Source organism: Balearica regulorum, chromosome 7, assembly GCF_011004875.1.
Source record: "Balearica regulorum gibbericeps isolate bBalReg1 chromosome 7, bBalReg1.pri, whole genome shotgun sequence".
Lineage (NCBI taxonomy): Eukaryota > Metazoa > Chordata > Aves > Gruiformes > Gruidae > Balearica > Balearica regulorum.
The window spans coordinates 16,751,879-16,764,002 of record NC_046190.1 but is presented as its reverse complement, the minus strand read 5'-3'; the positions used below and the strand labels follow the sequence as shown (position 1 = coordinate 16,764,002).

Here is a 12,124-nt window from a genome sequence, read left to right as displayed (position 1 = left end):
AGAAAATTGGTTTCACAGAATAGTTCACAGTATGGGTGAGGTTGGAAGGAATCTAGAGATGCTTGAGTGCAGCTCCTACTCAAAGCAGGATGCTTTACTACAGGAAAAAAAAATAAAAATCTGTATTCCAATTAAGGAAAAAATACAGCTATTAATATAGGTACAGTTAACATTTATGAGACAACTTCATTGTCAGTGGATGAAATTCCCACTGTATTCCAGAACAAAATTTACTCATTCTAGAGAGCCTAAAGTATCTCATATTCCTGGGATTTGGATAATAATAAGACTAATAACAAAAGTTATTATTTTCCCCTGAAGTTCAACTGTCCCTATGATTTCTCATTTCCCTGCCCCTGCTTCCTTCTGCCTCTTCCACAGGTCGCCTTTACTCTCTAGATGTTTACTCAACATTAAATATTTATCTAAATAGCTCTTTCTAATTTTTAATAGTGGAGTACATTTCACCATCTTTATTTTATGAATTTTATCTCTCCTGTCTTTCCCCAAGAAATACCGTAATAATTAGAATATCGCATATTCTTATTTTAAGCAGAATCTTACAGAAAACAGCTGCCATCATCACATACCCAAATGCCTAAACACAATTAAAAAATAAATAGTGTTGTAAATTTGGAAGGCATATGCATTTTTGGGACTGCTGAAAGTCTGCTAATTTCATAGATTTGTCAGTGACTGAAGGCTGTATCCTTCAATCCTACAGTGTCTGTAGAGATTGAATCTCTAGACAGTATTTGTTTTCTTCCATTTTTATTTCTAGATCCTCAAACTACCTTAACACAACTTCTGTAAAATATTTTCTATACATTGTAAGATTAATGCTATTTCTTTAAATTGGTAGCAGAACATCAAAAAGGAGCATTTTAGGAAAGGTAATTGAAACAGAGGCTCTGCATCTAAAGAAAGAAGATCATCTTCTATGGGATAACAAGGAATAAAGGAAAATCTTATTTTCTTTTTTCTGATATAGTCTCCTTAAGCAAGAGAAGAAAATTTCTACCTCTGATACTTTGTTATCATCACATAAAATTCTAAATATTCTAAAATAAAAATACTAAGGATTCACATATGTGATTGATAAACACACTACCACGAACATTTTGTCCAATAATTCCTAAAACACAACCTTTTCACCGCAGCCTACAACGCCAAAACAATTGACTGAGCCTGGGTCACTGTATAACTTTGCTACTGCAATCTCATCTTAGACACAATGCCTACAGTCTTGCACCTTGGAAATCATTCTGCCTTGATGAGGAAAGGGTATTTTTTAAGCTAAATCTTCTTCACCCTTATTTTTCTTCTGTTTTCATTTAAAGGCCTCTCATCATTAATATCTATCCAGCCCCCAGGGCTGTCACTTGAAAGGTCACCCTTCCATGTTTGCATTACTAGTAACTACCTCAAATATCTATTTTTCTGACAAGTACTTTAACATTTTTTCTTCCATTTCACTGCTCACCAGTTTATCTTCCTTAAACTTTCTCCTCAAAATCCTCTACTGCCCATAATAAATACAGATGAATTTAACCATGCCTAACCAGATTGCAAGCCATAATCACTGGTTCTACAATTGCTAAAATTTGTGGACAACCATCAGTGTTTGTTCTTTTCCTTACTCAGCAACCCACCCTAACACGCTTCTTTATGTCATTCAGATGTTGTCTTTGGAACACTTAAATCGTGAAAAGCTGCATTTATAAACCTAGCTTTGGGCCCTCAATACTATTGGGGATTTAAAATGTTAAATAGTATATTCATCACCTGCTTTGAATAAACAGTGAAAGGGATCACTTCTACTTTTTTATAGAGTAAGAACGCTGGCCAGTATAACATGCAGGATTCGTACATGAGTGAATATGTGATATTGCTGTCCAGGAGAAGCACACCAGGGATTAAAAGGGGCTGACTACTATCTACTGAAATGTTCTAAGTCTGCTGTGACTACAAAGGGCAGGCTTCAGCAATTCCTCCTTACTCGCGTACACATCCTGTAATTTATCTTCTGATTGCGCCTAGTATTTGTGGACATGGATGTGTTACTAAAAATTCCTTGAAACATACCTAGTATTTTTATACGACCTTTGGCTTCTAACTAAAAGAAGAGAAGGTAAACCAGATTAATACCTTATTCGTAATAGCTGCAGGCTTGGTCTCAGTCATTTACATGAAAGGTTTTTACTAGAAGATGGAGAGAAACTCTCTCTCCAAAAGGTTGTAATCTTTGTGCTGCATTACGATGCAGATTATGGAATACAAGGAAAAATTATGGTGTGGAAATTTAGCCATAAATTAATGGAATGATTATGAAAATGGAGTGCAGAAAAATTAAACATACTGTCACAAGTAACAACAGCAATATATACTACTCACAGAAATAAAATATTTCTCATGAATACAGTAATATTTAACTGAGGATATTGTATCTTGTCAAATGTTTGTGGTCATGCAGTGAGTGACACATTGTGTCATGAGGCTATGAAGTAGTAAGAGTGCAAACTATAGTATCAATATTTCTTAAGTCAAGCTAAATAACTTGCCTGGCATATGGATGTAGTGTAACACTTTGAATTTATCTCTGCCTTTATAGCTGGTCTCTAAGGCTGTCCCATTATCACTTCTGTTGCTCAGCCTTGGGAATCACCAAACCCAGAAATAGAGTGGGAATAAAGTGTTCTGTACAGATTTTGTCAACAAATGATCAGAAGTAAATGAAACCTTTTCTTAATGCAGCATGTCAAAAAAGGAGAAAATGATCCTTTGATTGACATCAGTCATATCAACAACCTACTCATTTTCTTTTTCTTTGCAAATCCTTCTAAGTGCCAACAAAGATGCAAAGTGAATGAAACGTACCTTTGGTTTACCAGTAGGCTAGGATATCCTTCTGACCAGCTCAACCCTTTGAGAAAGTACCTATTTGGGTTGGCCAAATTGACAAATAATGCTGCAAGCTCATTTTCAAAGCAAAACTAGGAAAATTTCTATGGATTATGACATTTGCAGACCATGGAAGGTACACTTTGGTACTTCTGCAAAACATCTGCTTTTAATTTTTGTGATGTCTACAAAAAAATGATTACCAGAGCTAATTTTCAGTTGTTTTCCAGGGATAATCATGATTTAAATGACTGAGGCTGGTTCTGCAACTATTACTCATGCAAAAGTTCCAGTTGACTTCAGTGACACAGCTCACAGATATAAGGATTAATTACATCAATAAGAGTTTCAGGATTAGGGCCAATACCCTTTATCCTGAATGGCTATAAAATGATTGTATAGTTCCATCAGCATCAGCTGAAAATACTTATTTTAAATCCATAATCCAACAATCCTTCAAATTTGGAATAAAAATGAAAGTATTTACTAATGCTGTACACACATTTTCAAGCTTGACTTTGAGAAAAAAGTAAGTAGTAAGAAATTCTGAAAGTATTTGGAAAGAGTTTGGCATTGATTTGACAGCACTTGAAATATAACAGCTCCGGCAAGCATATCCCTACACAATAGAAATTTTCTCTTTGATTATGTGATTACTAAAGACCAAACAAATATATATCATCTCCGATGCTCATATATATGTGTGCGTATGCATGGCAGATACAACAGCCTCATAAGATTAAAAATAATTTACAGTTTACTATTGTATCCTGGGAGAGGAAGGACTAACTTAGGGGGATTTTATTTCTTTAATTTTTACACCGGTAAAAAATATTCCAAGATCTTCCTTCCAAGACAATCCACTCTGCTGCCCTGGAGTTTGGAGCCAGCATCACCATCTGCAAATGAGAGGTGTGACTCCTCTATAGGCATTCAAGATCAAGGGCTGCTGGAGTGTTTTACAGTCTTTACCTGTCTCTCTAGTCAGCACTAAACCATGATTGCGGCAGAGCACCACAGGAATCACTGATTGCAGCATGAATCTAAGGTCTAACCCATCATTACAGTAATTACATCTTTTTCTTTATCTTTCACTTCTCAGCAGAAAAGGGTTTTGTTGACTGAAGGCCAGATTCTTTGTGTGATCCAGTCTTGTATTTCAGATTAGCTCTAGACTAGAATACTGAGGACATATAGAGGAGGAATCAGGGTACACAAATACCACGGAATTAGAATATCGCTTATGATTCCTTCTCACAGAAAGTATATCCCTGCACATTTTAATGCATGCAGTGCCCCAAGATGTATATAAAGTTGAAAAAGAAAATAGAAATTATTTTAAAAACCTGTAACCTAGGCAGCACAACTCCTACAGCTAAATAGCTACTAAGTGCATAATCCTGGTTACTACACTAGCGCGTTCCGCTGTTCAGTTTACCACAAACACAGCTTTCTGATATTCATTTTCTGGCCCTTATTAACTGGCTTTGTTTGATCTTGGCAGCTTTTACGCAGTCAGAAATCAGAAAATCCACGGGTTTCTCCAGGTTGCCCACACATCGGTGCAGTAGTACAGTGCTCATGTCTGCCTCTTGCTGGAAAATTTAGTTTACTACAGTGCACCACAAGCTTTTGGGACAGAAAAAAACCAGAGGTTGGCATTTTGCTTCTTGTTAATCACTTGATTTATTGTATTGCCAATGGGCTTTTTATTTGAACCGAGTGTGCCTACAGAGTGCGGCACATCCTGCTGACAAAAGTGTGAGTTAGAGCTCTAATATTTGTATACAATCTCAGTGGGAAAGAAATGTGCATGGAAAGCACAGTGGGGTGAAGCTGGAAGTGAAGACAAAGTAAAGGAACTGGTACAATAAAAAGGACAGATGAAAATGAGGAAAAACAAATTGAAAAACATTAGTTAAAAAATTTAATTGCTGACACAGCAAATTATATCTGTTATTTACTGAGTGGAACTGAAGAAAATGGAGTGATCTGAACTGCTCTGAAGGCCAGTTCTGCCAAGAAGGGGAGATGCCAGTACTCCAATGACAATTTCCATATTGCAAAATTTGCTGACAATAACAAAAGGTTTGGTGTAGAAGGTCACAGACAGTGCCATATGCCAAAGAAGTCAAGAATGAATATGGAACTGGAGCCAAGCATCAGTTTTAATAGAAGCTTTGCCTAGCTCCTATTTTAAGATAATACCAAGAAAGTACAGATGCCAACATGTATTAAACACATCAAAATAAGATAAGTCTTTTGGGCTTGGGACAAGAAAGCTTTGTACCATATTCATTTACCACTCACTGCAGAAAAAGTGGAGCTTCTGTTTGTATAACAGCTTATTTCCACCATCTTCATAATGCTGGCAAGACAAGGCATATTCCATACCATTTTATCAGTTCCTTTTGCTCTCATACATGCTTTTCAGAGAGGAACATAAAGTAGAGGTATTTTTTTGCAGCATCTCATAATTAAATTCCAGGCTTATGTTTATTTTGTAATGCTAAGTGCTACACTGAAATGGTAGCTACTAACCAAAGAGCAAGACTTCAGACATATATGCTGTTTTACTTTGTTACAAATTTTGTATTGTGTTTTACTCCTGCAAATTTCTGTAAAGCCATCAAAGCTGAGAAAAAGAGAGAGAAAGGGTGTATATCTCGTGAGCAGGCACAGCAGAGTCAGTGGACTGAGGCACTGATAAGAATGCAGATGCTGCTGCAGGGAGCTGAACAAAAGTAGCAATCCCAGGGTTTATCCTGAGTTAGAAGTATGGTGAGTCGAGGCTGTCACAGTCCACTGCTTCTGGTGCTTCAGTTATCTGGGTTAGCTAACCTCATAAATATACTCCATATCTACAAAACAGAAGATTAAAGTCAGTGCAGTTATGCCAAGAAGAGCTACAATCGTAGCTTTGGACGACAGCCCCACCGAGAAGCACTTGGGTTCCATAACTTCTCAGATTTATTTAATTAAAATAAGTTACATCTATGTATAAACTAAGGAAGACTGAGCTGGACAAAGTGCAATTCAAATCTATTCACTTTTAGCAAGTTCAACTCACACAGGCTTCAGCCACCACTCAGCAGGTGGACGACAAGTCCAAACCATGACAGAGTTATTTAACCCTTTTTCTCTACAGGAGTTTCCCCCAGATTTACAACCCTCTGTGAAAATACATTATCAATTTTGCACTGGGTCTAGGGACTGATGCATGTTGTGTCCCTTATAATCATTTTAAGTGAGGAAGCAGTGGAAAAACACTTTCTTATTTACTGATGATAGCAGTGGTTTCCTTGGTAGGAAAGCGGACGTAGAGAAACACAGAGGTAGCAGGTTTTACTTAATAGCATTTAATATAGATGCCAAATATCATAACATTTATTTGTAAAATGGCAACAGCTACTTGAAAAATTTCCACAGCAGGAAATTCAAAGTTTCAGTCCAATTAATCAATTAATCAAAAATATTATCTGCATTTGTGCAAAATAAAGCCCATGTCTTGCATTGGCATATCTAGCAGAAATTTGAAAGGATGGGCAAAGAGTTTTTTCGGTACTGATTTCTACCTTATCAAATAAAACCACTGCCACTTTTCAATTTCTTATTTTCAAATTGTCCCAGAAAGTCTACTTTGGAAGCTGGATTTTATTTTATTTTTTTTTTGCCACTTTGATTGTTTGCCACATCCCGAAACTTGAAGACTGTGGCATATTGACAGGTATTGGAAGATTCATCAACACAAAATCCTTCACTGGCAAGAGTCAGAAGCCATTGCTAGAAAGCTAATTTTGATTATTCAAATTATCCTTATGGCAAGCAAGCCAGCAGGCTCATGGCTATGCACACTCATTACAGCTTGCAGTTAATAAAAATGGCTGAGTGGTGGCAAGGATAAAGCACCTCGCCCTACAAAATATATTGATTAGCTTTATCTAACTGTGGAACGCAGTGGTTGCACTCATCTTTCCAAACCTTAAGCAGCACTAGCCATCTTCTCTTTATTTTCATGTAATTACTACACACTCAGACCAAGGAAGCATGGCAGCGGGAATGTCCTAAGAGTGGCAGTGATTGCCCAGAGTCCAGCAGGTTGGATGACCACCCATCTACGCTGCAAGGATGCCAAACAAAAACGAAATGTAAAAATTATAGAACAGACTGAACAAGTGACAGTTCTGTTGAAGTAAGAACTTTTCCCAGCCATTGTAGGAAATTTTTCCATTCCAAACTCCTCTCAGCCCAGCTGACAGTGTCAGAAACCGCAGCTCTCTACAGCCATTTTTATACATATATATTAAAGAAAGTGCTGCATGATTAAATGTGCTATAAAAATGTGAAATATCGCTATGGTATACTCCACTTAATTAGAACAGAGGATGTTAGGATGGAGGTTTTATAGGGAACTTTCCCATGAGAACAATTAAGATTAATTACAAGAAACTGTAATAGGTGCTGTTAACTGGACAATATTAACATAGGTTTAGAAAAGAAGCTTATCTATTTTTTTCTAGAAACTATGAGCATATAAAAATTAACCCTAGTCTTTAATGAACATGTTACCATGTTAAGAATAAAGAATATATCTTCTGGGATACCCCATGGGCCTTAGTCAAGGCTGGCTGTCTTACCATTGCTTTGCTCATGAGTAACTAGTTTTTGGGGATGGACAGTCAAGTCTCCACAGGCAGATGTTTTGAAGATTAAAGAAGCTTCGTTTTGCTTGTATTCTCCTCACTACATCCTGGCTAAATTCTCCTTTAGTTATTTTGCATGCATTTTGGAACAAGCAGGAAAAGACAATGTAGAAAATAAGATACAACTGTACATTAAAAACCTGCTGTAGTTTAAGAGTAAGCTATGGTAAGAAAAACAAATGGGGTACATTTCCAGTATCTAAATCAGCAAGATTTCAGGGGTGTAAAGTTCTGTTGAACTGTATTTTCATGTGTGAGCACAGATGCAAGAAAATACATAGTAGTAAAACTTCATCATTTACATTTCTCAAATGACCATTTTCATACTTGTTATAAGTTTTAAATTATATTAATTTTGTGCCCTAACCTTTTAACAGTGTTCTAAATTACCACTAAAGAATCTAGATAATAATGTTTAATATTAAATGTGAGACATCATATTTGGGTTTTTTTTTCCAGTTTGAGACTGATAATATCAGGATGAGAAAGCTAGAATTTCGAGCCCAAAGTTTAGAGCATAGTTGATTTCATATTAGCAAATGGTTATCTATTGAAAACTTTGACATCTAAAATGGGCCACTTAGCTCTGATAGAAAATGAATCTACCACACTGATCTGTGAAAGATCCAAAATGTACATTTACATTATTTGATTTATAGACATTCTGTTATTATCTGTATTTTTTTATTAAAGAAAATCTGAATTGCTAACATTGTAAAATAGAAACAAATGCAAGAGGATTTAACTAAAGCTAATTGTATCACTACCCATATCTTGCAAAACCTAATGCTGTGAAAGGTTACTAACAGGAATATTCCTATTTCAATATAATTAGACCTATTCATGTGATTAGGCACTCCCTGCAGAATTGGAGTTGAAGTCTTGATCCTGCATATTCTTGAAGACAATGATGCTCCGCATGAATGCAGCAGGCTATCTGTAGGCTGCCAAGAAACTGCAGGACCGGAATCTAAATCTGGATAATTAATCCATCATTCTTTGTACTTGAGATTTTGAGTTTAGTCAGTTACTACATACTGAAAAAACCCCCACAGTTCAATATTTACATTGTGTTAATGTAGTAGGAATGACTTGTAAATGAAGAAAGAAATGGTTGAAACAATAATCTCAAGCCCATTCCTAAGTTTAAGTAAATAACAAATGAGACCAAAAGAATGTTGTGCATACTACGAGACAAATAAACAAAGAAAAAATGTTCCTTGATAGCTTTGAGCCAGTATTTGTTATTGCAATATATTTCATGTAGGAAAGAAAACTTTTAAGAACAATCTATGTACAGATGTATACAATTATCATCATTTCAAGACTCAAAAGGCAATGTAGATAATTTTTGTCACCATATGAAAAAAGCAACTTCAAATCTCATTTCTCACCCAATATCCCTAGCACAAAATATTTGACAGTATTCATAAAAGCTGATGCAGAATGAAGCTGAATGCATTCAGTTGATTTCAGGTTTAAATTTAATTGTTGAAAAAGTCTCCTTTCAAAGACAGAATTTCCCAATATCAATCTATTTTTTCCCCATTTTTTTTCTATTTTTGGCATTTTAAAAGTACGTATTTCTTTCAAAAACTTACTCTGCTAGGGATGAAGGGAAAACGATGTGTGAGCAGGTAAAATTATAAGGACATTTCAACATATCTACCATCTAAACCACCACTATTCCACCATTGCTGAGAAAGCAGTTAAAGCCACACTGTATTTTAAGAATATGTGTCAAGAAAAAAACCAGCTGCTTCAGAAAATGAAAGTACTTTATACAGGAAGTATAGAAAAGAAAATGCTTTTTTCCCCAATGGTATTACTGTAATTGATTTAAAATGTCTTGAATGTTCTGAGTTTTTGTGGTATTTTAGGTATGATTGCAAAAAAAAAAAAAAATTACTTATGAAAATAGACTAGGGAGCTGCATGTGGCCTGAGAGAAATATGTTTTAATGTTCTGCCCATATTTAAGCATGAGAAATACAGATTAGAAAATGTGAGAGTAGGTAAATAATGATGAAAATACCTCATACCTTTCTATGTAAGAAATTAAACCTTAAAATGGTCAAGAAATCTCTAAGAACACAAGTAGAAACAGTGCATAAAGAATATAAATGTGCTCTCTTCTTTTTTTGCTTTGCACCAGTTTCAATGTGAACAGGTACCAAGCATCAGAGCAGAAAGCGCTTACATTTTAACCTGACCCTGCTCCTTCAGAGGATGAATACTCTGATTCTCAGTGAAGTGAGGCAAACTACAAAAGACAAAGTGCTGGTTAAGTACAAACAGTTCCCTAACAACTATATCCCCTCCTTCCCAATATATTATTTACAATTTCTATGAAACATTTAAGGAATTGTATTGCAGAATACACAAACAAGAAAAGCATCTATCCCTTTGAGTTGTATCCCTCCCTTTGAAGTAGCCCTCCTAAGGGGGGAGTCATATCAAAAAAGTGCATTTCAGTAATATTTTGAGTCACAAGTTGCTAATTTCACTCATCAGCTAACACTTTAAACTAAGGTAGTTTACAGAATTCAGAGACTGAGTAATAATTCAAACACTGTCGGACACTCACGACTTGTAGCTATTATCTTCCATTCTTTCTCACCTCTATTTTCAGTAGGATGGATTTTTATTCTCCTTTAGTGTTAACACTTTCCTCAGTAGACGGCCCCCTAAGGCACGCTAGAAACCTAATCATACAGGTCTTCTACAGATAAAACTCCAGCTCTGTATTTTGAGCACTCATTCCCTGTCATCCATAGTGAAAATCCTAATTGACTATTAAAGCTATGAGTAAATAATGAACCAACCCAAACAATTTCTCACTACAAGTTTGATGTAAACAGTTACAATTCCATTCATCACAACCAATGGGCACACTACCCGTAAACAGAATACACATTTTGTCATAATATATATTTTCAAACTAACATACCATAACAATCACTCTAAGCCAGGTGAAACACACTACAGCTGATTTTCATGAACGTGGGGCACCCAAAGCAACAACAGAATTCAAAACCAGTTTCTGGATACTCACAGCCTCTGACAAACAGGCTCCTGAGCCTAGGGAGGCCACCCTACCCCCCATTAAGGTAGATGAGACACTACATGAAACCAGGTGCTATCTCAGCCACATTAATATAAGAAAGGAAAATGACTCAGCTGCAATATTTTGCTGGCCGTTACTCTGTGCTTTGCAAGCTCTATTTCCACCATATTTTCCCTTGAGACTGCATCTTAAAATGAAAGTTATCCAACATTTTAGTTTGTATCTGTTTCCTTACTCTGGAAGTTTCTTGACTGAAGATGGTACATGAAGAATATGCATTTAATACTGGATTTGCTAATTGTCTCTGTTTGCCCTTGTTGGTTGTAATTATTGCAACAGCATGGGTTTTTCAGAGATGTGCACAATTTAGGTGAATAAATAGTACTGTATCTTAGAACTTCTTTTAACTCTTATCCTACAATCCTGTGTTGAAGCAGTTCAAAATGCAAGGAGATTTTCTCACATTCAATGCAACACAGCAAATACAGAAGTGAGAAACTAGGAAAAATTTGGGACAGAAGCGTAATAAAGATACAAACAACTGATTCATTTCTTCCAAGAAAAACTTGTATAGATCTTTCCATCAACACTGATCGAAAAAGAAGGTAAACATAATTTTGGGGCATTACATTTAGCCGATTCTTCATGAAAGGTTCATACACAAAGGACTAGAATGAGTTCTGCTAACATGAGAGCCCGAGAGCCCTTCAGGACTGTTAAAGACTGCTTTATCAGACCTACTGCCAGACTGCCTTGCAGCAGGCTGCTAGGAAAGGGAAGGACTACAACGGGAACAGGAAGGGTGACATGTGATAAAAACCAGGTTGCCTGAAAGTGCTGTGATGAGATGGTGCGGATGTATACATTTCAAACCATCTGGTTGAGGACAGCAAAGTGACTTTTGAAAAAATCTAGACACCTCTACATTTAGATTTCCTGAGAACTGATGGGATACTATGTCTAATTCTTTTAACCTGTCTGCTTTATAGGAAAATAGCCCACAGAACAATATGATGACCAAGATTAGGACAGTGGAGTACATAAATCTGAAAATTTACTGACACCAAGAGAAGAACTAAACCGATCCACTCTCTGCACAGAAAAATGTTTAATGATAAGGAATGAAAATATAATTTATTGTATAGAGATGCATTAAACTCTAGGCAAAAAAGTATATTTCTTGGTATCTTCTTATATTTTCTTACTTTTGAAGCTTTTTTTTGTTGTTTTTAAGTTAAAAAAAAAAAGTGATAGCATGGTCCCAAGTATTTATTTATAAATATCTGTAGGGAAAACCTATATGCAAAAGGCAATACTTTAATTTGTAGACAACCTGCATGAGAAACAGGTTTTTGTCCCAGAAGAATTAGAAAATTTTCTTTGTGGTGAAAAGAAATAAATAATGCCAATGTTTTAAAAACACTATAAAAATACTTTTATACTTTGACTTTTGC

At 35.8% G+C, this 12,124-nt stretch overlaps 1 protein-coding gene across 1 annotated transcript in view; it reads right to left on the bottom strand.

Moving 5' to 3' along the window:
* Window positions 1–12,124, bottom strand: part of ADGRA1 (adhesion G protein-coupled receptor A1) — a 284,157-nt gene that overhangs the window by 155,113 nt on the left and 116,920 nt on the right. The window lies entirely within an intron of this gene.